At 42.8% G+C, this 27,528-nt stretch overlaps 1 long non-coding RNA gene across 3 annotated transcripts in view; it reads left to right on the top strand.

Annotated features, from left to right (window-relative positions):
* Nucleotides 1-27,528, top strand: part of LOC135240983 (uncharacterized) — a 138,092-nt gene that overhangs the window by 49,468 nt on the left and 61,096 nt on the right. The window lies entirely within an intron of this gene.

Below are 27,528 nucleotides of genomic sequence, written 5' to 3'. Positions count from 1 at the left end.
GTTTTGCTTTACTGCTGTAATGGAGTAGCGGAATTGCTGGCGGTTCTCTGTGGCGGGAGGGCTCGGGCAGTGCATCGCGGTAACGAGGCGCTTGTTTAAGTGCTTTGGCCGAGCCCTGGCGTCCCCCTGCACGCGCTCGCCCTCTGCTCTCTGCGCGGGGGTGGGGCGGGGGGGCGGGGGGACGGGCGGGGGGCTGCAGAGCTGACGGCGGCTCCGGGGTCGGCGGGGTCACCGCTGACACCGAGCTGGACCGTTATTTACTCTGATCCCGCGGCGAGACGGACTCGGGGCCCGGCCGACCGGCCTGATGCGTGTTAAGCGTGTTCCAAATTACCGGCCTGATGGATCTATCGACGGGCCCATCCAGGCTGTCAGCCTGTCTCTGTCAGCCTTTCACTTACCCCCCCCACCGCCTGCCTCCTGCTCTATTCTCCTGACCCCCCACCCCCCACACCCCACCCTCAGTGCAGAGCACCTTGCTCTGAATGGGGAATGAGGGGACAGACAGATGAAGATTTCCCTCACTTGGGGGGTGTGGGGGGGGGTCCTTCGCCGTTAGACGACAACACCAGTAATCTCATCTCCCACCGAACATGCACCTCCATCACCTGCAATTATTTTACCTGCCCCATTTTGTCTTCCGTACGGGTCGAGGCCGGCCCGATTTGGCCGTTGTAGCTGTTCTCACTGACTCTTCTGTTACAACTGAGCCTTTTTCTCTTGCCATTGCTTCCGTGGTTATGATGCCTTTGCCAGGTGCAGTTGCCACCGATATTGAAAAGCTCTGTCATTGATGTCACTGCTTTGTAGTCATTTTTCACATTTAAAAATGTTATGATGAGCAATGTCTGTGATGGGAGAAATGTAATATAAATTTTAGAAGAACAAAATAAATGTTTCTTTTATTGTTTGGAGGGTTATGTCATGGGCTATCCAAAACATTTTTAAGTTTTGCATCAGTGTGACACACATAAGTGAAAAGTATGGACCACAGAAAATAATTTTTTGTCTCATAAACAGAGGGAATCCAAGTTCTTTAAATTGGAGAATGAAGGTTGGCATAAGGCTATAAGTGCACATCCTGTGTGTCCCCATCCGCTAAATAAACTGTGTCTGAAAAAGCTCAGTTCACTTAGGAAGAGCTGGACCTGTAATGCCTGAATGATTCCGCTGCACAGCCGCGGATGCTAATTGACTCACACGGGAATTACAGGGATTAGGTTAGAGCCCAAAGTTCATTAAGCTGATGAATGCCTGCACTACGCTGCTCGGGAGCCACTCGAAATTCAGGTCCCGAAGACGGGACTCGCGCGCACAGTGGAGTCCAGTGGGCTTCGGTGTTCGGCCAGATGTGCACAGGATGCTGCGTTCACAAAACGCAGCGCACACAGGCACGCGCTGTGTAATTACATAATCAGAGGAACTCACGTGAAAATGCTGTCACAGCACAGCTCATGTAGGCCTACGCTGTCTCTGGGAGTTGTTAATACAGTCTCAGGACGATGTTAAAAACAGCGCATAGCGTGTGATTTAAAAAAAGCACATTTCAAGTTACTTTCAACACAGTCTGTGTTTAGACTGTGCTGTTACACGTAAATTGTATATTTGTAACGCAAAAGTGGTAACTTTGACACAAATTGTGTTGAGAGTGACGCAAAAGTTTTTTTAAAAAACTTATCGTCAGCGTGTGATCTGATTTGAGGCGGTACGGCGGTGCGGCGTCAGACGTGTGAATTCGGCGTCCGGCTGGCCTTTTCTCTGCTTCGCCCGCAGCGGAGAGCAGAGGTGGAACGCTTCCCTTCGCCGTGTGGCGGGCGATGAGTGACACAACAGCAGGTGCTCCGAGAGCAGCTTTTATTTTGCCACTTAGACGACAAATTACCCAGACAACGGGCCGCTCGAGTTGACCGGTAATTCAATCGGGACTGTTGACTCTCTACACTCGCCTCGAGAAAAGTAAATCCCCCCCCCCCCCCACCCACACCCACACCCTCGCCCCCAAAACTTCATCTTGCACGCAGTCAAACAAAATGAAAGGTAATATTCTTTATCTGGCTCCGGATTGCTGCAGATGAACCGCCTTAATATGAGCGCAAATAAGATTTAGAGATTCCGTACTTCAGCTGGCCAGGACTGGAAGTGATTTGGATCAATATCGCACGCTAGCGCGGCAGCCGCGGTCTGCCGCCCCCCCCACCCCTTCCCCCTTCCCCCCCCCCCCTCACCCCCACCCCCCCCACGCGCGTCGCCGCAGCGGGAAAGCCAAGAGGAGCGGCCGTATTCAAATTTCACCCGTGTCAAATTAATTTCCGCGTTAGGCCCGAAATTCAATTAGAAGGGGGATCCCGCCATTGTGCGGGGGAAAGTGGCTCCCGTCCCCGGTGTGACAAATTACAGCGATCGGCGCGCGCATCAGGCCGAAGTGTTGAGCCGCGCTAATCTTCTCTCTAATTCTCAATTACTGTAAAATGAAGTCATAAATCACGCGGACAGCCCGATCGATGGAAACGCTGTTTTCGCTGGGAGTGACCGGCGGGGCTCCCCAAAGGTTATTTCTAAGTTGGTTTAAGGTTACCGCTCTCTGCGGGCTGAGGAGGGGGACAGAAGGGGCTGTGTGAGCCCGTGGTGGCTCGGGGGCGGGGGGTTGGTGGGGGGGGGGGGGGTTCGCACTCAATCTATAAGATGCAGGGCTTCAGCCCTTTGGGGGATACTGCGGAGGGACAGCACCAATTTTTAGCCCATCAGCCATCCAATTTTTCTCCTTTTCATACCTGCTGTAGTAAATGAGAAACAAATTAAATTTCTCCCCACTATCTCCACGGAAACCATTTAAATCCTTTATGGAAACTAAATTGTCCCCAGACAAATCGCCCTCTGGTTCTGAGAAAATACACCGTGGCAGAGCAACCGAAATAAATTTGTGTCGCCCCGGATATGGCATTGTCTGTAATGCCATTCATTGGAGACCTCTATGGAAAGAAGAAAAAAAAAAAAAGATAGAGGAGATAAAATGAGGGGCACTTTTGGAAGCACAAAAGGGGGGAACAGTCGGGCCGGGCCCCGCGTCCCGCCTGCCTCCCTGGCGCCCGGCGCTCCCGGTCCCGCGCTGGTTATTAATTTTTCGTCCCCCGGATCTTTGCATTCATGAGGCTGAGATTGAAATGTAAATCAGCCGCTGGGCGAGCGGACGGGCGGCCGCCGCGGTCGGGCCGCCCCCGTGTCAGAGACGGAGGGACTTCACACCGCACACCGGTTATCATTCCCGCAGATTAAGAGCGCGCGACATCAATCACTACATCAGGGAAACAATGAATAAAATGGCCCCTACAAGGGCGATGAAAAATCACCCGGCCCGGGAGGGGGGGACGGGGGGGGCGTTATTGTGCTGCTCGCGTCGGGGGGGGGGGGGCAGCCGATTGGTCGGGCTGAGAGGAGCTCTGCCCTAAATGGGGAGGTGGGGGGTGGGGGGCTAGTGGCTCTCTTGGGGTGTCCTTGTCACTTGCTTGGGGCACAACCTTTTCTGGTGGTTGTTTGTATGAGTGTGTGGGGCTGGGGGGTGTGGGGCTGGGGGGTGGGGGGTGGTGGGGGGGGGCAATACCACTGATGATCATTGGATAAAAATAAGGAAGTTACAGCCTCTGTAGTGAAGACAGAATACTTTTTGTCTTTTGGTTCAGCACTGATGTCTTGGAGTGTGATTGTGTTCCTTTTCAAATGCAGCCAGTCTGCTAATATATTAATCTAGGTATAAAGACTATGCTCTTTGTTAAAGTTAAATAATTGTTTATTGAGAAAAAAAAATGAATCTGTAAAGTCTTTGGGGATATACTGTTTATTTCTTGAAATGTACATTAATTGAAAAAATTTAAATGCGAAAACTAACCTGTTGTTGCTCCCCACCCCCCCCCCCCCACACGCCTCTACATACAGTAACGTATTGCCTCAGGTTCAGAGCTGAATCAGGGCACTCAGTGATGACATCAGCTCTCGCAGGCAGTGAAGGACCTACATTTTCTCCAAGCGTTACCCTAGCCTGATATCGTTATCCTCATTTTCTAGGTCGTTTTTTTATTTTTTATTATTTATTTTCTTTTTTACGCTTTGCGTTTTTTTCCCACAACAAAAACATAATGTACCGAAAGGGCCGGTCCTGTCTTTCGGGTACACACTGAAGTCACGTGGGAGCCATTTGTGCCTAATTCATCTGGGTTTGTCATAAAGAAGATCAGCCCGCCAGCGCCTGCACCGAGACGAGGGGCCCTCTGGGGAGTCGAGGAGCGCGCGACGACTGACAGGCGAACCGAAACATCTCCCCTAATTTGATTAGGGTGCACCGACAGTCGGTATTTATAGTCGGCTTTAGATGCAAGGGGAGGCTTTTGTAGTGGCAAATTCAAATCAACTTTTGTTTGTTTTACTACTGAAAACCAGACGAAAAACAACTGGCGCTAATTTACCTGGAGGGTAATTACTGCGTACAGTAATGGCCGTTCCTTTCGGCAGTTAAACCGCTTTACGCTCTTTGCTTCATATGTTTTCTCTGCTTTTCATTTTGTGTGAGGTTGTATGTGCTTCAGAGAAAAACGAAGGTTCTCAGATGTAGTGTTAATATTCTCAGATGTTTATGTGAGTACATTAGAATTGGTCTTGTTGTGGGTTTGAACCATATAGCAATTGTTTATTTATTTAACGTTAGCTAATTTTACAGAGGCTTCTGTTTTCTTTACATTCATTTCAGCGAAGCTTCTCATTTTTAGTCATTATTGTTGTTCCTGGGCGTGGAAACTCACGTGGGTTAGATTCAGAAAATCAGGGTTAATGAAAGCCCCCCTACGCACACCCTTTTCCCCCCGCTCGTCTCCAGGTGAACCTTTCCGTTTGAGCGCCACATGCTTCTCTCCACTTAGACCCCAGTAAAAGTTGTTCAATAAATTTTACCATCTGTTTTTACAGACCTTTCCTTCCCCCTGCCTGTTCCTTTTTCCTTTTTTTATTTATTTTTTTTTAATTGAAAGTAGATTCTTACCCGGCTATAAACATCATTCCACTCAATCAGCGCTGGTTTAGATCAAATGCTGGCGGGGCCCCTACCGATGCCTCCAACCCTGACTCGTCTCGTTGCTTTCTTGCTGCTAAACACCGTGGCAAGCTTTTTTAGCGCCAGGATGCCTGTCACTGTATTTTGTCAGCAAAGCATAATATTTCTTCAGGAGTTCTGAACCTGGCGCTCAGCAGGGTAGAAACGAAAATATGGCACCGCGTAAACCGGGGCGAGTCGGTTGTAAATCACCTAACACGGTGTAGAGGCACCGGGTAGGAAAGGCTGCACGCTGTCAAGTCCTCCCCTTGGAAGAAGAGGAAGAAGAAGAAAAAAAAAAAGCGGATCGGACTCCGAGCCATCGTGCTTTAATCAAAACCCCCCCCCCCCGAATAACAGACGCGTGCCCCTGCTCTCCTTTAAAGAGCCGAAGCCTGGACTGCCAGTCATAAACTCGGAGTGCTTTCAGAGTTTTGTAAGTTATGCAGTTTTCAAAAAATAAATAAAATAAAATTTCTTCCTTTTGCCGCTGTTTGTTTGTTTAGATGGTAAGGGTTATCTCTTTGTGAGGAATCTAAAAAGGGTCCTTTGTAGCTTTAATAAGATCGGTTCACAGGCACGCCTCATCAAACTTCGCTTCTCTCTGCTGTGATAAGATGCTCTTTCTTTTTTTTTTTAACACGCCATGTGTCAAGCGATAATGTTGCTGCTTGGGTAGAAGTTTTTATAGCTGTGGACTTATTTGGACTTATTTTACTCTTCGTTTTTATTATAAAAAGGTAGCACTTCTTTTCTTTGTTGTGGTTTTCAGCAAAGCAAAGGCTGGATGTGGAAAAGGAACTGGAAATGGGTGTTAAAAAGACATGAACTATGGATGCTGTGGAATAATAATAGTCAAAGGCCTCAATTCAATTGTAATGCAGTGCCTTTTTACCAAACAATGAGCAGCATGCAAACAGGTTAAGCAAGAATGTCCTTTTTTAAAACAAAAATATTTTTTATTTTATTATTTTAGCGTGTGCCTACACATTTTATTGGCCATCATTTTAATTTTGGCCTGATACTCATCAGACATGATGAATAGATGTATAACTGGAAGGAATCTATAAAAACAAAATCTGTTATCATTTGTTATATTAGCAGATTTGTGTAAACATACAGCATTGCAGGCATTTTAGCAGACACTCTTATCAAGAGTGACTTGCACTGCTTTTGTGATATACATAGTATCAGTTTATACAGCTGGATATATACTGAAGCAATTTGGGTTAAATACTTTTTTCTCTAGGATACAACAGCACTGTCGTCCTACCTAGGAATTGAGGCTGCAACCTTCAGGTTGCAAGCCGAGTTCCCTAAAGAGTACACTATATTAAACCCCCCCCCCCCCCCCCAATTAATTTCACATAGATTAATTTTTTATATTTGTGAAACATATTTAATTGAATACAGGTGCTTCAGTCCTTTATATTGGGCGAATTGGGCTTAAGTATATTTTTCAGTTATTTTAGAGATTAAATTTATATATATGTCAAAGCTACTACAGAATATATGATGAACTTGTATGATGTACAAGATAAAACAAATTACACTGCTGCTGTCAAACAGGAAATGAACACTGTAACCCATTTCATATTTAATCTGGTCTTAACTCATTTTTCATACAGCCGCATTATCTCAGTATAAATACATTTATCCTGAGATAATGTGTGTGTGTGCGTGTGTGGGGTGGGGTGGGGTAGGGGTGTAGGAGGGAGGGGGGTTCTCTCAGGAGCATATTGGCCAAATGGAGCTACCCAAATCAGAAAAATAATGCCCCCCAAAAAATAAGACCTGCACCTCATAATAAATAATAATTCAATGCTTGTTAAATAATGATTCATAAACACACACGTGAATTGCCAATAAACACATAATGATTAGCAATCAACCTACCACTATTGAATGGCTGTTCATATAACTTCAGCACCAAACTATTTCTTTTATACATTTTAACTATAAATGACTGCATGCTTCAAAAAAATTATTCCTCCTGAAAATTCAGATAATAATAATAATAATAATAATAATAATAACAATAATAATAATAATAGATGTATGACTTCCATGTTAAATTATAACTGTTGTATAGCAATGTACCATACAGCATCTCTTTGGATATTATCACAATAAATAACGTAAGAAGACATTAGAATTGTACACAATTTTTACACCATTTGTTGCGTTTCACTTCCTTCGAGTGAAATTCGGAGAAACTCTCCGCAGAAACAGAACGTGGGGTGTCCAGCTACAGTGCCCTTCGGCCCTTCCCTACGGCCCTGTTCGGCATCAGACCGCCAATCCCTGGATGCGGTCTGAATCGCGGTCGAGTCTCTCGCGCGCTGCCGCGGACGACCCGCCTCTCCGGCGCCGCGCCCCGGTGACGGGCCGTCAGTCCTCGTCACCGCGAAACGTCAGCTCGTCCTCAGACCCGCTCCTCCTCCTCCTCCTCCTCCTCCTCCGCTGCGTGTGTGGAAGTCCCCTCGGAGGGGGACAGATGTTTTTGACTCTGCGGAAGGAGAGGGGGGGGGGGGAATTGAGTTATGTCTTTCTGGTACAGGATTCGCAGTGTTTGCTGCAGTTTATTAGTGTTAACCAAATAAAAATGACATTAGCGGGAGAGATCTACATGAGGCTGAGGGAGCTCTGGAGGCCGGGCCAGATGGCCTCTCTTAACTGCTGTAATGGAAGCCTTGTTAAGAGGGAGGCTGTATTGATTGAATTCCTGCCTTTAGATGCTGAGCCTGTACCTCCGTGTTGTCCGCGCCGATATCAGTTGCAAGAAATCCAATACTGGGGGACCCCAAGACTGAAGGCCCCGCGTGTACAGCTGCCTATTAAGAATATCAATCCCATCTGTCCCTCTGTCCCTGAGAGGTAGTCCCACCCCCACCCCCCCACCCCCAAACCCACCCACCCCTCCAAAAAAAATAAATAATAAAAATCAACCTGGTTATAACCAGCAGGATAACCTTAGTGAGAATTTTTTTTTTTTTTTGTCACATTGAGAAAAGAGGAGAAGCACCTCCTTCATTATCCTCTCTAATTAACGAGGGCCGTCGCTAAAAGTCGCTAAAGTTAGCAGCTTAGTATTCCGGGCTACACGCGGGACGCCATTTTAAAATGGATGGGGGGGTTGGACGGGTTTTGTGTTATTTGTTAGCCTGCCACGGGGGTAATTGCAGGGGCTCTAATGAATTACACTGGTCTTAGCGACGGCGCAATATTGAGTGGAAGCGATAACGCTTATAGATATTACGAGATAAAGAGACTCAGAATTATGAGCGGGATATTGTGGCTAATTACTGCTGATGTTAGATGAAGACCTCTCTATCAGTGAAATTATATCAAAAGCCCACTAGTCCTGAACAAGAAGATATTAGTTTCTACGTGATGAATATTCTTCTTCTGACAGTTTTGGTTCCTGTGACCTCTCCAAAGCAATTAAGTGTTCATTCCTAATTAATGACGCATGCAAATCTTACCTGTGACTACACCCTACCAGTGCACTTTTTAAAGATTTTAAAAAACAATTTAAAGCAATGCATGGCAAAGCAAAATTCTGTTTACCTGTCTTCTGTAAAGTGTATATTCTCATTGAAGATAAGGCATTAATTATTTCATATGAAGCTTTGCCTGCCCTCTGAATGGACTTAATGAGACTTGATGATGTGAAAACTTTACACATTACAATCGCTTAGCAGAAGCTCTCCTCCGAAGCAATTTACCAACATACAAAAAACACAACTGGTCATTAAAAAAAAATACATATAGCCATCTCAAAAGCTCAAAAGCAGGGGGTTGTGAATGAAAGAAAGAATGAATGAATGAATTAATTAATTTATTTGACTATTTAAAAACCAGCTTTCATAAGACTGCATAACTGACAGTAATGGTATTTGTATTAAGAGTTTATTCTAGACTTTGAAATACAGTAGTTTCGGGGGATTTCATCGTCTAGTGCTGGGAAAGTGAGTGTGGCAGAATACAGTAAATCCAGAGCTCTGTGGGTAGTACGACGGCTGGATTAACTGGCTCACGCAAACGTCTGGTCACTGCGGCAGTTACAAATCACCGAAGAATGACCAGAGAATAAAGCGTCACATTTCAACCGCAACACTCTCTCAAATGGCCTTAGGCAAACAGTACATTAACAAGCAACGTTTGACGTCTTAATTGGACAGTACAAAGTTGTTTATACATTTGGCAAGTTCCTCTAATATGTTTTTCTTTTTTTAAGAGTCAGTCAGTCAGTCATCTAGGGCTCATAAGCCCCACCCATCTGCTTCAAAATGCTGATATAAAGCTTCAGTTCCCTGGTTGGGGAAAAGGCAGTAAATCACCCAAGTAACAGAGTTTATATTGATATAAATATATAAGCACTTGCACACATGTACAGTAATAACAGTGACCTTTTTGTTGATTTGAAAAGCAAATTTGACACCCATTAAAGAAAACAAATGGATTTTTTCCTCCTACAGAGAAATGAAAGAAGCTATTCATTCAGAGAGGACCATTGACATAGAAGCCCAGCTTGAGCTTGGCAGTAAAAAAAAAAAAGAAAAGAAAAAAAGTCCACCACTAAAGTTACATGACAAATTACTCTTGCTGGTGGTTAGAGAGATTGTGAAATGCATTATAAAACATTAAAATAAAAACTGCTAAACATAAAAACACTGAAGCACAAACGACTCGCATAGCTGTTTTCAATAATAAACTCCCATGACCTGCTCATAGAAATATTAGTCAGGTTTGAGAACAATTATGGACAAGTTACGCACGTATTAGAAAATAATAGAAACAGCTACCTGGGCAACGTCAGTGAAACATTTTCTCATTTACATATCACATTATGCTGCAATAGCCTTGCAAAAAAAAAAAACAAAAAAAAAAAAAACCATTTCTAAATATGTTGCTGATTTTCAACAGAGTGAAATGAAGTTTAACTAACCAACATAAGCTTTGCCTTTTAATGAAGGAAAACTCATTTATTTCATGAAATCTTTAAGCAATAGTGATTCTTAAGCACCCGTGAGAGAATACGTTGACTTGTTTTTTTAAGAGTGAATTTAATCGCACCATCAACATATTGTACTCTTAAACAACATCTGATGTACGACATTCATGCATTCATCATTCTCCATACACAACGTGACCTTTGACCCTGGAAGCATTTAATGGGCCACGTCTTGTGTGTGTTTTATGTACTGGATGGAATGTTCTCTGAGGAGTGGGGGGGGGGGGGGAGATAAAGAGCCGTTTAGCCGGCTTTCCTCTTCGCTCAGACATATCAGCGGACCTGACCATCCGTTGTGCCGACTGCAGCCGCATTACGTGTTCGGCGCAATGAGGAGGAGGAGGAGGAGGAGGAGGAGGAGGACAGGACCAGCGACGCTGCACCTGCAGCTGCAATCAGGTGTCGGATCAAACTGACGCGCGTGCGGGAGCAGACAGGGTCCTGATGATGCCGCCGGCGTGGAGGTGATGCATGCATCCAGCGCTCCCCAGGAAGGCCAGGGGCACACCGATTTGTAAAGAGGGTGAAAGTGACATCTCAACCACCCACCCCACCCCCCCACACACACCCCTGTTTTACTCGCTCATATCTATCCCTACCTTAGGCTGTGATACTGGGAAAGGGTTAAGTCCAAGTCACAGCTTTTAGGCTGGAAGCAGAGAGCAACACGGGAGGCACGGTTTTCTTTTTTCAGCAAGCCACTGATACTGCAACCTGCCCCAATTACAGGTCTTAAAATGGCTCCTCCCAAAAAGAATACATTAATATTTCCATCGGGGAGAAGAGAAATCTGTGAGGCGATGCACAGCAAAAAAAAAATAATGCACTGCAGCTTGGAAAACTGCATACAGGACAGGTCTACCCTGCTGTCGTCGTATTTAACACTGGTTTTTACATTATTAGGAACATACTCTATGGCTCCTGAAATTTAGAAACCAAAAGTGGATGCATTTGCAATGCTAGCACTGTTTGCTGTTTTGCTGTTTCACGGTTTATTCCACGAGCTAACAGACCTGCCTGTTTGATGTGAGCAAATCAATTTTTGTATGGACATGACCACGTTCGGTTTCTCAGAGAAAAGAAAAGATTTTTTTATTTTTTATTTTTTAGGCTTTACGCAGTACTGCGCTACCGTATGTACTCACTTTCTTGAAAGCTTTTATCTCTGTCCTCTTGAATAAATAATATCACAGGAGGCTATCTCTGATTTAAAGAACTGCTTTTGTGGTTCATGAAGGAATCTAGGGTGCCAAAGTTGCAAGAGTTAAGTCCCTGACTTTTAACATTCCTGCCTTCTGATGTCCAAAGTTTTGGCGTAATTGTTTAGATTATATATTTTCATATTTTTTCGTTTTGCTAAATAGATGCATATTCAAGGCAACAGAGAGCCAGAGTGTCTGAATGCTTTTAGGCCTGTGTTCTGAAGCAAAGATTATGTGTGGAATGATATCAGTAAGTATTTTTTCATTACAATTTTTTTTTGCACAGTTGTTGAAGCCTGAAACTGCTTGCTTTTGAGTAGAGGAGAGACCCCTCGGGTATTCAAGTCTAGGCTCGTTTCCAAAATGCTGGTAAACTATCAGCCTAGATGGGCTGAATGGCCTATTCTTGTCATTATGTCGTCTTGTGTTGTTACACTCATAATAATCTGAGGGCTCGCAGTGATGGCATTTATTTTCTCATAACATTACGTGACCTGTAGCTTTGGGAGTCCTGCAGAAATCTGCAAATCTACTCTCGCGGTACTTACACCTGCACCCGATGGGTTGAAATATTATTGTAATATAATATATATATATAATATTAAATATTATTAATATTAATAAATGTAACAACATATTTCCACATCATTTTCGCTGTGTGCCGTTCATTCATTGGTTGGCTCCATGCTGTCTTTGTTTTTGAAGTGTGATTGTCTTTATGTTGGCTTTGTTACCTATTAATTTATTTTTATTTTATATGCGCCACGGTATCCTTGCATAGAAATGCAGTCAGAGTGACAGTGCTGACAGGAAGTGGCTGGTGACAACAGCTATTTTTTTGTACCAATAGCAGCAGTGTGTCTGATGCATATATTTTTTAGGCACTAAAATAGTTTTTGGAGTTAAGGCTCCGGAGTGACATCTTCGGCAATTAAGTCCGTTTTTTTTTTTTTTTACTGCATTTCAATGAAAATATCATTAAATGTAAGAAAACAAGAGGCGGAAAAGAAAAGCAACTGACGGACAGCTTTTGGCAGTCTGGAGCGCTTAGACAATTATTAACAGTTTCTGCAAATCACCGCATTTGACACAAGGCAAATACAGAAGGTATAGTTTTACATTACCCTGCCCGCCAGGCTCCGGCCATTTTGAAGGAACGTGGGGCCGCTCATTTCGGCTTTCTGTTTCAAGACCAATCATCCAAACGGGCTCCGTGGTCTTTATCCCCCATTTTCGCTTCTGTGGCGGACAATGGCTGGGAGGAACATTAGAAAAGAAGGAGGTCTTTGAAGTGCAGCAGTCTGTCAGAGCATTGCGGGCCTCGGTTCTGTGTGGGGGGGAAAATGGCGTACAGGTGTGGGAGAGGGCGTTCGATGGATCGTCAGGGGGGTCAAGTGGAGGTGACACAGCCACACGTGGATTCGCTAAGCGCGAGGGGCAGGGGTTGGTGGTCTTCAAATCGTTGCCATGCCAGCCCTCAGACTGGAAGAGACATCAGAGATTCGGCAAATGTTCTGGGGGAACCATCCAGATAAAAAGTTTCAGTCTGTTTCCATACGTGTAATTTTGTGGAAGTCCTGCAATACTGTGCGTATCTCGTCTGTTAATATGTAGTTTCAAGTGCTGGTGCCACATGACACTTATCGCAAAGAGTAGAGGGTTCCTTGGTGTCCTGGCCAAATTGCCAACCTAGCTTTCTCAACTTTCCACCTAATCATCCACCAATTTATTTGGACAAAAAAAAAATTGTTCTCTCCCTCTCCACCTCAGCTGACGTGTGGTGCGCGTTCTTGCTACACATTGAAAGTGGCTGAGGTGTGTTTCCCCCATCACAGTAAAGAAAAACCGCTTTGAGTTTTGAGAAAAACACTATATAAATGTACAGAATTATTATTATTATTATGTGGTTATTATTATTGTTATGGTTGTGATTATTATTATTATTATAACTACGTATTCATATCTCAATTAATATTTTAAAGTTTTAGCGGTACATCAGGTGCAGTGCAGAGTAGCTCATCTGGAGTGGGTTACTCATCACATTAAGCCGTTAAAGTGTGGAAAGGAGGCGGCAGTCCCTGCTCTACCTCAGCATGTGGGTTCATTTGTTCTCTAAGTGGCCTACTGCTTCTTAAAAAAAAATCCAGAAAGCGTTCAGCTGTATAGGTTAATATGAACTGAGCACGGTTTTCAGGAAAAATCAAAACATCCTGAAATACTGACAGCGTGGGCCGGGGCTTGGTTCCTAAGCAGAGGGAGAGAGAGACTGCGCCAATTCTAATCTTCTTCATCTGAATTCTGATGAGTGCTACCGATAATTTGTTTGAGACAAGCGTCCTCACAGATCTAACTGGAAGGCAGACTCCGGCTTCACAGACGCACAATAAAACTATCAGAGAGAAAGTCCGAATACATAACTGTCAGCGACGCATTTGAGACGTTCCTCTCGTGCGGAGAAGTGGCTCGGGTTCCTTTTGTGGACCGTCAATGATTGATAGATTATTTATTAATTACTTTATTTATTTGGCAGATGCCCGTATCAAGGGAGAATCTGAGCACTTTTTAAAATGTACGCGTATAAATATAAATAAGAGTCTGACGTACGTACAGTACTGTTCGCTGGCTTATTTACTTCAAGAGGTCACATTCTTCATTCTAGGACTGATAACAATACGGGTGTAAGTGCCTTTTCACTTAATGGCATATGAAAATTAAAAGGTCTAATCTGCAGTGTAATTGCAAAGGAAATGGCACTTTGTAATTGGCAACAGTGAGCTTTTTTTCTGCGTTCTCTTGCCAAACAGCTGTTGAGAAAGGTAAGATTCCAATCTGTCTGCACATGTTGGAACACATGAAAGTAATTTTGATGCAGTTAACTGTCTATAAGTAATTAGTGTAAATACGTAAAGACTTCTTTATGTACAATTTCAGCGACGTTTTAAAAAAAAAAACTCTTTTCTTGCTTGAGTGCCTGCAGAACAATTACTAACAATCGTCATCTGCTAGGTACACTTCATGAATTTTACATGAGCCCTCATTATTACCATAAGTAGACTATCAAAGATACGAGAGGCCTTCGACGTTCTTTTCTCCGGGAGCTCACTCAGATCTGTTGTCAGGAATCTGAATATCACCCATAATTTGAAATTCACAAAATATGTTATTGTGTCTGCATGCGAATCCATGTTGGTAAGAATGCATTTGTGTAAATGAACTGTGTGCGTGTGTGTGTGTACGTGCGTGCGTGTGTGTGTAAGAGAACACGTGGGCAAATAAAGGCAAGTTGGTGTTTGTGTGTCTGTATGCATAAGATACATATATGTCTGAACAGTTTTTCTTAAATTTCATTACAGTTTACATTTAAAATGGCATTTAACTCCATTTGTTTTAACGTCCACACATACAATAGCTCACATGAAGTTCCCTATTATTCATAAAGTGATAAAGTGTCACTGCATGATATCTTAACAATATGGTTTTTTTTTCTTCCTTTTTTAACATAGTGTATTGGATGATAAAATAGTGAGACGAATTTACATGACAATGTTCGGGTTGTTGTGCGGGGAAAAGCACCTCTGCATTTTATTCATCAGACATCAGGGTTTGATGGACACGCGGAAGGTGGTGGAGTAATTATCATCTTTCCTTCTTGCGGTTTCTCTCTGTTTTTGTCTTTTCTCGGCGCTGTGATGTCCTGTGAAGCGGAGAAATGAGCGCGAGATGCTCCCGTGTTTTCATTTATACGCCACCACAGCTGCGCTAACAGGCTGTAATTATGTACTGCCGGGGACGAGATCAGCGTTCAGAACAAAGTGTGCGGCGATACACCGGGACGGCTGCGTGGTTGTATACTTACAAAATGTCCATCACATGCCGCATGACTAACTTTCCTCCCGCCCCCCCCCTCCCCCTTGGTGTCTTGTTATTTCCTTTTTTTTTGCTTATGGGGAAAATTGATTTGCTTATTAATGTGCCGTGTACTTTCACACGGCGCACCAGGGATGATTGTTTTTTTTTTTGTTTTGTTTTGTTTTTCTCCTCGTGCCTCATTTACCTTGCACATGCTGTTTTTTTTTTTTTTTTTGTTTTGTTTTCCTTATTACGTTTCCGGGGGAAAACTGTACTCATGCATGAGACATTTGACGCAATTATCTAACACGATGCTGGTTTGTTAACATTCTAAGCCACACGGCTGTGTATGGCACACGCGTGCGCGTCGGTGACCGTGTAGCCGGCGTTGGCTTTGCGATGGATTTAATTTGAAAATTGATTTATGAGAAACAGGCAGTGGCTGAACGGCTTACGCAGTGGGTGTGAGAAACGGGTCTTTTATTAGCCTGCATTGCGTACACCACCATGCTAACCCCAACGCATTTATAATGGTGTGTTGTTGTTTTTTTTTACCAAAAGCGGGAATGGCGCATGCCGTCAATCACCAAACAGCTTATATACATTTTAGCTCTCACAATGGGTCTCCTGTGGCTGGAGTCCATGAAATGACAGGCAGATTTAGGAGTCCAGAGTTTATATGAATAATGAATACTGAGGGATATTTTAGAAATGATTTGCTTTTAGAACATTGTGCACTGACAGTGAAATTATTTGGTATAAATGATCTACCGTTCTCATTTACTAAAATGCAGTTTCTTATTCTGTGCTGCAGTCTTGTTATATATTTGTTTAACATCGCACTGATTTTGAAGAATATTTTGATTGGATAATCTCTCAACAAGGCAGACATACGTTGCACATACAGCCATTAAATTCTAAATATAACTTGTCATTATTTTTGCAGTCCATTCAAAAAAAAAAAAAAAAAAGTTTGCTTACACAGATAATGTGTGCTTGAGGACAACGATTTTTGGTAAAATTTCTACATTTGACTGAAAGTTTTGTGCCGTTGAATAAATGGTTTCCCATCAAATGGGTATCCATTCAAGTAACAATCATTTGTTGTGTTATTATTATTGGATGTACTCAGGCCCTCTGTGAGAGATCTGATTGAGTCAAAAAAAATTTATTTCTGACAAATTTATTTTTGGGAAAACTGAACAAACTGTGAAGAAGGAAACTGGCACTTGCATTTAGTTATGATTCAAAGTCAAGGACAAAACAACAAACACAAGCTTAATTTACTATCAGAATTGGTTCAAACTTCACAGGCATTATCAATATAATGTCGATGTGTGCTCAATTTAGAGCAAGGTAATACTGTAGTTTTGAGATGCAGCAGCCTATATTAAATCAAAAAGATTACGAAAAGATTTTCTAGCTGATAAACAGAAGCCAGAAAGTGAGGGGGAAAGTACACGCTGTCCTGCTGTGATGGCCTATACCAGAACACTGCATCGCCTGCAGCAGGCCCCGGGCCCTGCAAGTGGCACTCAATGGAACTCCTGCGTCTGATAAACATCTGCAAATGCAGATCTGCATTCATTAAAATCATTGTTCTAAATGACTTAATCTACAATGGTACATCATGTATGCAAATATCAAATTTATTTGGAAAAAAAATTTGCCTATATGATGTCCCAGAGCAGATTGAAATAAAAAATTCTATGTTTCGCCTTTAATGTGGACGAGGGGAAAAAAACGGGGTGAAATAATATTTCTATAATCAATTTCAGGACAGGTGGGCGATTTTTCTCTTCTGCTGAGATTCACCGCCACCATTTTTATTTCTTCATTTTGTGCCTGTTTTCTTTCAAACCTGCTTGTCAGGCCTGCCCTAAAAGTGGCCAAGAGCTTTGGCTCTCGTTCCAAACTTTTCATAAACCGAGGCAATTTATTTTGTTCTCAGCCTAAATGAAAGCAGGTGGTATGCTCTGAAATGTGCATGGTGCTTTATGATTAAGAGAGACCAGGAGATGTCGGCCCCGGGTCTGTGTGGCTGTGCTTTCTGAGGTCTGTTAGATTCTGAGCCTCAGTCAGTTTGTGCCCTATCAGTGTGTCTGAAAACATCTCCAATCCCACAGTGCTTTGCCCTTCAGCGCTGAGTCATTAGGTTCTGTGTCAAGTTACAACTCTATCCTTTCAATCTCTCTATTTGGCATTTTCCGTCCTGGTGTCAGCTGTCACTCCTGGGAGGTCAAAGCGCACGACAATTACTCCTGTACTTCTTTGAAAACGATACTGGGTAAATAAAATTACCAAATTCAACATAAAAGTGTTTGTATAATTGGACATTCCTTTAAAAAACAGAACGTCTGTGTGTTTGTGTGTGTGTGTGTGTGTCTGCAAGTATTCAGTAATAACAGTAGCCAATTAAATTATCCAAAAAAAAGTTCCCTACAACATTCAGAGGAATAAAAAAAAACCCTGGGGCTGTTTAACTTTAAAGCTTATGCTTCTTAAACTATATAAAGCAAATAATCTGACTAGAACCGTAACCCTGAGAGACCTTGCTGACTGCCTGATAATTGCCCTCTTTCATGGCACCATCCATCCAGAAAATTACCCGTCTGTTCTCAAGCCTGTTAGGCAATATCACAGGGGCTATCGCAAACAAGGGAAGCTTCACAAAGCCTGGGCTCCGTGGGGAGCTCCCGAACCTTGCTATTATCTGGCCACAGGCATCTATTCCCACACAAACAATCTCAAAAAAAAAAAAAAAAAGACCAGGCCTCGTAGCAAACACTTTTTTTTTTTTTTTACATTTTCATTGTGATTTTTATCTTCTTTTCTTTTTGCCCCTCTAAGACATTCTTTAAGGCTCAAATCGCTAATTTCAAACGTGGTTCATGAAAGATTGAGCAGCCATTCCATGCCGTTCGTTCTTCAGATCCTTTGAAACGGTGCCCTTCTCTCCGTACCTGTGCGCGCATTGATACGTATTGAAATTGATTTGCATTGTTTGCGCCTGTGCTGGTACATGTTATGAGTGCGGGTTAGGTCAGGTTTTTTTCCCGTACTTTTATGCTCGGTGTGAAGATTGCTGTCCCTATGAACTGAGAAGGCAGAAGCTGAAATGGAGGTGAGGAAATGGACGGGATCGTGTTTTACGTGGGGGGTCAAAGAAGAAGAACCATGCAGTGAGTGCGCTCAGCGTTTCTCAAACGTCCTCGGAGGAGAGGACATTCTTCTCGGGCCCTTCCCTGAAAAGCAATGATGTTTCCCTGCAAATCGCTGCCAATCAATTCTTGACTAAGGTTCCTTTCCTTCTCTTTCATTATTAGTCTGCCAAGCATGGTTGACGTGGAAGTATTTTGCTTTTGTGCGGTGAGGCTTTCATTGAGCAGTTATTTTCAGTTTACTCTCAGTAAGTTCAAAAAGTTTGGGCTGACCTTACACTTGACAATATTGCAAGCGATTTTGCAGCCTTAGGAGTTGGAGTAAAATCATGCCAGTCATACCTCAGTTGGAGTGCGCCCCCATCACAGCACACGATTAGTGTGCGATGGTTACAAACTCAATCGGAACTGTCTCAATGCAGACTTTTTATCTTCTCGACTGTTCCAACAAAATCAAACGTTTAGGCTTTAGTCTTGTCTCAAAAGGTTTGTGATGGTCAACAATGCCACTTATAATTCCAAACCCTCAACAGCCAATAGGTGCACTGTCTTTATCTGACATCAACACAGCAGTAGTGACAAGACTCTAGTAGTAAACGTGGCCATGATGGGAAAGCGGTTTTCTTTTTTTTTGGGGGGGGGGGGCTGTTTTAGTACAGACCATTCCACACACAAGTATGGTGGTGGCCAAAAGCTGTTGCTGTTGCTGCTCCATTACCCATTTGGTTTTATACAGTCCTTCCTCTCCCTCTTTTTCTTCTTTGTATGTGTGTACAAGAGGAAGAGGAGAGCTGAGATCATTTAAAAAATCTTCAAAAGAATCCTGTTGGAGTGTCATAATGTGTGAAGCTGTATGATTCCCAGTCTTGGCAGAATCTTAAACTGTGTGCACCTCTAGGGCTAAAAACCCATGACTTATGGCAGGTTGTTGTTAAATATGAGAGTGTATCAGACTTTAGTCGTCTGGAAGTCTTCCAATGTACGGAAGACCTTATTCACAAAGTTAATAAATAATTGCACGATTGCTTTCTTCTCTTTTGCTCTTCTTTTAAGCAGAATTTACTGATTCATCAACTGTTAGTAAGAATAGAAGAGTGAACAAATGCATATCCCTATTGATCAGCCACCCTAGGCCCTTCACTGACCACATTGTTTAAATTCATCAGTGCACTCTGATGAGTCATTTCTTGCCGAATAACGAATTGTGTTTGTCTTGTAGTTTATATCAATATTTTTCAAGATTTGTGATGTACAAAAAATAATAATAATATTCTTCAGACAGTTGTATAAAAATGGCTTGAAATGTAATGTTCTTGCTTGGCGGAAAGGAGAAAATAGGTCATGTTACTGAGATAGGTTAACTGTGGTACTGCAGGATTTGAACTGAGGTTTCACTGTTAGCTTTTTTATTAGCATTGGGCATGATCAACAGCGCCATTTCAGGTAATGAAAATTTCACTTCCAGTACGTACAGTATAACTCAATTCCCAAGCAGAATATTCTCTGCCTCCGATTTTAGAGTAATCTAGCGCTATCCAGGCTATTGAAACTGCAATTGAATTCATTTTTCATGGCTTCATTTAATACAGCCATTACTACAGTCAAATCATCTCCTCTTAATGCGTTCGTCAATATGAAACATCCAGCCCTGGGGGACAGATGGAGAAATAACTTGCCCAGGAAGATGGCTCTCATAACCTTGTTCTTCGTGTAACAGATTATGTACAAATGACATTTATTGGCTCAGCGTGAGATCTCTTAAAGGGGGAGAGTCCGTAAATTGAGCAAACTGTGCTTAGAGAACATGTTTATTATGCACTTAGGTTTCGCTATTTATCTGTACCCTGTGGGATTTCATTCATCAATATGCTTTCAATCCATGTGTTTCCAGCTCACAGCACATCCGGACTTTAAAATGTCTGTTTATTTCCTCTCTTCGCCAGCTCTGTTAGAAACAGCAATTTGGTGCTGATGGAAATTGAGCCCGTCCTAATTTTAAATGGATACAGCATACACAGTGAATCAGTAAATGTAAATGTAACATACATTCCAAAGCATAGTTTTTTTTTAAATTATCATTTTTTCTTTGAAATTTTGAATAATCAGTTACTCACGTTCTACTCCTGAGGGATCCACACCTGTTAGTATGTGGATCCCTAGTAAGAACCATGGTATTGAATGGACTAGACCCTTAGACGTTAATATTACATCTCCAAAAGCCATTCTTGGAACAGATTTAGAAAAAAGAAATATATAAATAAATGCACTAGTTACTGATAATTCTGCGTGTATTCACTTAATTTCATTAAATTCTTTTGCTGTGCAGTTTGCACTCGTGCAAGTGGAACTGCAGTGGAGTCACCTGGTCACCTTCTGGACACTTGCTCCTGAGCCAGTGACTGCTTCACACCTGGTGTGCATTACAGGCGTGCCAGCACTGATTGGAGGAGAGCCGTGTCACTCACTGACAGCAAGTAGCACTGATTGGAGGAGAGCCGTGTCTCTCACTGACAGCAGGTGGCTGTGTGTGGGACCCCTGAATGTCATTGGGTGGTGCTAAAGCAGCTGTAACCAGTGAACCAATGGCTTTCTTTGTTTTGTCGTTTAGACAGATTTATAACGCTATTGTAACATTGTTGTCTTTTTAAAAAGTTTTCATCAGAATTTTATTCCACTCCAAAGCTGTCATGTTTTCTGTGTGGGCAAAAAAAATACAATAGAGAAACAATGGAAGCATCCGGAAGACAAAGAAGCCAAAAACGCGCTGACCTAATTATCAGAAGAACATTTGCTAGATTTTTCCCCGGCCTATAATAAATATTCTGAAATTTTTACTATGGCTACTTCAGTGCTGATCGTGTCAAACCAGCAGCTCCACAAACTGCCTCTGAGCGCGGTGGGCGCGGGAAGCGTTTCAGCCAGCTCTGGACCCACAGTAACCCAGCTGAGGGACGGATGCGCTGGCTGGCTGGAGCATTCGCAGACGCACACGGATATCGATTAGCAGTCAGAGGACGTGAAGGCGATGGGAAACTGAGAGACGGCCTGCGATCGGCGCCGGTTGCGTTCCCTCAGGCGGTTCCGCAGACTGATGACCTCTCATCCCTGAGAAGTGCGGGATATTAGCTCGAGAAACGCTCGATACATCCGGGGTGAGACCGACTCTGCCTCCTCCGGATTCAGTCAGGGGGTTAAAGTCAGGGGTTACGCTGTCAGTCGGCAACACTCGGGCATGGACCGGCGTTCTGTCTTCTGTGTGTGCTGTTTGCTTACTGCCGAAGGCCGTGCGGTTTGGCCTGTCACAGCGTTTTGTTCTGTAATGTTTGTTTGCTCTCTGCTGAGGGCCCCGTTTGGGCTGTGTAACGCTGTGTAACTCGATCGGGATCGGTTCTGGCTGCAGTGCACCTTGGGAAAGATGGGTGAATGAAGGACGTTTCCTGAGTTGTTTCACCCACCGTTGCTACGTGAGGATTTGGTATCGATCATTTGGAGACCGTGCTTATTGTGTAATTGGTGTTGCTTAACATGGTATTTACATACTAGCTAATTAAACCTGTAACCGTTTATTTGGTTGCCAATTAGAACCAAATTTGAAGTGAAGCTCCATAGCAAATGTGTCACGTCAGCACATGTTTTGGAGTAATATATATAAAAATATATATCCTCCTAAGACCAATTCATTTTTGTCCCCTGTAGAGGACAGGAGTGTCTATATTTTGTCATCCATCCTGCAATATATTTTTGTCATCCAAAACACTTGAATTATGTCAAAAAAATTCAAATACTAAAATTTAGTTTTTTCCTGGTTCACAGAAGGAGATATGTCATTTTCCTCTTTAGGAAAAAGTATATATCTAACTTACAGCTTAATGAGCACTTCAGCTGTGATTGCACAGGGTTTTTTATTCATAATCAGGGGTGCAAAATTCCAGAAACCCCTTTACAGTAAGTAAATGCGCACTATTTACGCTGATGAAGGATTTGGCACCTCTGGGTTCGGTAAACAATTTGGAACATTTTTTAAAACATCATTTACGTTTAGAAAATTTAGTTAACAGTAATTGTACATGCTGATATTTCAGTTTTGACATTTTGCGTCGATGTGGTCCAATGTTTTATAATTTTTCAGTAATGATACTGTGTATATTTGAAAGAGTGGAATGACTCATGTGCTCCATTCTACACTTCTAATAATGAAAAAAATGTGTTATGGAACATATTCCAACCAGCCCCCCTACCCTGACACAAAATCAGTAAAAACATAATAAATGGGTGTTGACTACGAGATCATTTCAGACAAGCCTCTCCAATAATTTTGTATTTGTGATTAACTGGCCACATATCTTATTATTCTTATGCATCTGTTGCTTTATCATTGTTTATTATGTATCTAGTTTTTTCTAATGCTGCTCGGAATAGAAAAGGATGGTTTCTCAATGGATCTCAGTTCTGAGATGTTCAGTTGTTAGCTAACCTTGAGCTACAAGCTACAAGCTGTTCAATATCAGTTACATAGAAGTGTTGTTTTCCATTTCATATTCAATAGCCACATAATACAGAATATTGGAAAGAACAATTACTGTATGTTGCATGATTGCCCTCAATTTTATCTTGCACACTGAACCACACTGGCTACATTTTATGCAAATTGAACATTGTATTACTATGGACCCTGATGCCCCCAGGAACATGTAGAATATTTTCTGCTTAATTGTGACCTCTTGGCCCCTGAAAGACATTTTAATTGCCAGCTACCAGGAGCCTTATTTAGACCTGAGCTGTTACCACTTAACCTGCTATCCCTGTTGAAATCCCTTTAAAAATACATCTGGCTTTTTGTGAATATATCATGCAGATTATTTTCTGACTAGTGTATTGACACATTTGCATTTTCCAACAATGGTGAGTGTGCACAGCATGATGCATTTGCAATACCCATGTACTGTAATCATAAGCCTTTGTTTCACAAGGAGAAATATTTTCTATTTAATGTGGTACGTATAGAAAGTCTAAGAAACCTAGCAAGTCATTTGCATTTGTGCTTTAAAAGCATTTGACCTTGAGTCTGGAAGTGGGTGACGACTATTTTTCTCTGCGAGGGAAGCCAGTGCTTCTCCATGGCTCTCAGCCACATGGAGCCGTGCGCTAGGACAAACGTTGGCGTTGTCATTAACATTCGCGCTCCATCTAATTCCCCTGAATTTTGCGAGAACTCCCTCTCCTGAAACTCGGTCTCCCCAGCGCGGAGAAGAGGGAACGGGGGGGGGGAGGGGGGGGAGTCTGGCGCACCCCCCGTGGTGTCCGCCTGTGGAGACTGGAGACAGGGGAGAGGTCTGTTTGTTTGATGTCGCTCACTTGAGGCACCAGAGTTTGATGTTATTATCCGATCCCGAAAGCAGCACCGGGACGTCCTGCGGAGAGCGGGGCGAGCAGGGGCGAGAGAGAGAGTGGCCTTTATTGGCTGTGATTAACTCTGCTGTTGACCTGTGGACTTGTGCTGTTTTTTGAAGAGTGTCAGTGTGTTCAGGATCGACCGTGCTGAAAACCTTCCTGATGTTTGGAAAGATAAACCCATGTAAGCAGTCAATGAATCCCCCTGTACATGCAATGAATAAATCAATCTATATTGGTTGTTAATTGTCAGGCTTAAACTGCTTCTTCACAGGACATGAGCTTTTAAACTGCAGACAATATGCTGTAAGGATGTGTTAGAAAGGCCTGGTATTAGTATGATATGATATATACAGCTGGTGTGTTTGACTAGTCATGTTTCCTGAGGCACAAAATTACTTTAAGACTACTGTAGTTTGTTGTCACATTATTGCCAATAATATTTGCTTTGTATAATGAGAGTTGGGGTGAGCAAGTGAGAGTGAGAGAGAGAGTGTGTGTGAGAGTGTGTGACAGTGTATAAGAGTGTGTGAGAGAGTCAGAGTCAATCTACCCACTCCATGGGGCAGTGAATGGCTGTCTGCTCAAATGCTGGACAGACATTGGCCGGTACTTCAGTGGAAGGATACAGTATGCAGGGGTGTAATGGAATGTAACACACCCACCCACCTATGATACAGCACCCACCGAGTGCACAACCCCAACCCCAAAACTCAGCCAGCACCTCAAAAACATGCTGAACATACTGACAGCCACAGCCATTTCCATCTCATTCAATACCCAGTCACTGTCTGACAGCAGTGCCGGGAAACACACAACACAACACAACACGTGGTTTCTTGCATGTCTTATAGCAGACATTAGTCTGCTGATTTCCGTTTCATGTCTGTTTTCTATTATTAAACATCAGAGGGTAGAATATATGCATGTCTCATTTATATTTAATGCAAATAAATTCAAACAATGGAAGAGCCACAATACATTTTATTGTGGCGAGATAAATAAATTGTCAATCACTGTCAGTGAAAAAAAAATGCATTGGGTTTTCTTAAGGCTAAACGCAGAATATGAAAGTATTTATTTTTCAACTTGCATGTCATAGCTGATGGAAGTGAAGTTCTGCCAAAAAGTTAAGGTGTGAACTTTTAAATTTATTATCTATAGAATGTGAATCCATTTTGCACAGCGTTTATTTTAGCATAATTTATTTAGTCTCTGCAGAGCTGCATAAATGCACACTGTCCAGTCTGTTAAAATGAGTGTTTTGAAGCCGCTGCTGAATCCTACGCTAACCGTGACTCCAGTGAACACGCTGTATTTCTAATGAGATGGCTGGGAAACATTTTAATAGCTTGACTGTAGAGTTGTACAAGGAATGTTATCTTAATCGCCTGGTTGTTATAGTGTAAGGGAATTTGTTTCATTATAGGTCAGGTTACATTTTTCTGCATAATACGCTCATTTGTCAAATAATGTGCAGTAAAAGCAACAGCTGTTTTTACATTTTGCAATGAATCTCTTTTATTACAAAACGGGAAGTTACCAATACACGTTTGTGTTTAGAGTGTACCTTCTGATAAGCGAATCACAGATACACTTCGTTATGTACAGTGATTGTGTATTTTTCTTTTGGGTTTTCCTCGAGGGTAAGAGGTGACCTCTCAGAAGTGACATTCTGTTTGGTTTTTGACTCTAAACTTTTAATGATCTTCTTTGCCTATCAACTTATATGAGTAATTACATTTTTACATTTGAGGGATTTGGCGGGTGCAGATTCTATATCTTATATAGATTTACAAAAAGCGCTATTTGCATCGTGAGAAAATTGGATGTAGCTGTGTGTGTGTTCCTGGGTGTGTGGCTGTCTATGTCAGTCTATCTGCTTCTCGGTTTGTCTGTGTGTAAGTGTGTGTGTTTGTTTTTGTGTGTGTGTGTGTCTGTCTGATTGTCAGTTTGTCTGTGTCTGTGTGTGTGCGTGTACACATTAGTGTTTATAAAACAATTTGATTTTCATTTAATATTGCGCACCTCTGATGTTATCTGTTAATCACTGAGGAGAGTGTTTCACATTATAGGGTCAAATGAAGAACTGCATGCATAGACAAGCACGTTTGTGGAAAGCATTAATCGCCAACACTCTGTAGTGCTATTGCATGGCAGCCTATTCATTGATCTGTGACTGACTGTAAATTACTGAACACTAGCAATGAAATGCAATCTGTCATATCTTGTCTCTCCAAGTGCTTCCCACATGGAGACTAACTCTGGAGACTATCTAGCATAGCAAAGTGTGACCTCCTAGAGCCAGATGTGTAACAGAGTAATGAGCAATAAACACTTCAAATCCCTCCTCCTCATTTCTCTGAGATAATAGAGAGGAAGTCTGCTGTGGGGGGAGGGGAGGGGGGCAATATCACACAAACTGTGTGAGCACAGAAGGCTCCAGAGGTCCTTTGGTAGGCTGGCATTCCAAATTGATAATTTAATTGTGGGATGGTACTTTAAAAACATAAATCCATGTAAAATACATCCAACTATCCATCCATTATCTATACCCGCTTATCCTGGGCAGGGTCGCGGGGGGTGGAACTGGGAGGGGCTGTCTGAGGACAAGGGCGTGGCTACGTGGCATCGCCATGGCAACCGGCAGCCGTCACTTGGGCGAATCTCGTCAGCACCATGGACAGCCACCCAGCCCTCAGCAGCCTGCTCACCTGCAGCTCATCTCCAAAGTACAGGTGTGGGCATTGTGCTCATCGCTGGGGAACGCATAAAGAGAGCAAACCCACCCCGGCACGCTTGCTTTAAATCACGGGTCCTCAGTCTTATCCTGAAAGGGCTGGTGTGGGTTTCCAACCAAGCAGTTGATTGATTAATTGATTGAAATTCTTTATTGATCATTAAAATACAAGTGGCCCCTCTAGCCAGAGGTGCCCCAGATACAGAAATCATCAAAAGGATAAAAACGCAATAATGCCCAAAGGCTTATTTCCATTGTGGTTCCTTTATTTTGGGGGTGAGGGGTGGGGTGGGGATCCACACCTGATTCTGCTAAGCAAGGTCTACTAATCAAACAAAAGACTCTTGTGTTTGATCAGTAGAATCAGGTGTGTTAACACCTTGCTTAGTTGGAACAAAAGCCTGCACCCACAGCAGTCCTTTCTGGATAAGATTGAGGGCCCCTGATTTAAATGCCTTAGAATACAGTATAATCCTCAAGAGGAGAAATTTGCCTGCCTCAGCATCAACCCAGTTGAACACGCCACCACGTCTCTAGTAACATTTGCAGTTTACAGCACTTTGATTGCCTCTTTCAAATTGTTGGAATTTTTTTTTATTTTTCTTTGATCGGATTCACGGTGTTCCAGACCTCTGTCTGTGTGGGTGATCACGTCTACTGCAGATTTTATCGGTTGAAGCGGTGTGTGGCTCCGGAGAGACAAATAAATAGGATTTAATCACACCAGCAAATATTATAGCAAGCGTGTTGCGCAAACATGCCCTCGAGACACAAAACATATTTAGAAATCGTGCTTCGATGGGTTGCTGCCTTTTACGTGGACTGTACATGGGAGGTGTGTGGATCGCAGTCGTTTTTTTTTTAAAGGGTTAACACTGGCATTGTGATATTATTCCTGGTAGAAAAGCACATCAGTGCAAATGTGATGAGTGTCGCTGATTGCAGCGTGAATGAGCGTTCTGTCGACTCATGGAAGATCAGGAGCAGGCCCTGTCTCTGAACTCTCAGGTTCTTTGACCCCCAGCTCAGTAAAAGTCAGGCCACAGAACAAAGATAAAACGAAGGGTGAGACTGGATTAACACGTTTCATC

The sequence above is a fragment of the Anguilla rostrata genome, chromosome 15, assembly GCF_018555375.3.
Source record: "Anguilla rostrata isolate EN2019 chromosome 15, ASM1855537v3, whole genome shotgun sequence".
NCBI lineage: Eukaryota > Metazoa > Chordata > Actinopteri > Anguilliformes > Anguillidae > Anguilla > Anguilla rostrata.
This window is presented reverse-complemented; position numbering and strand designations above follow the sequence as displayed.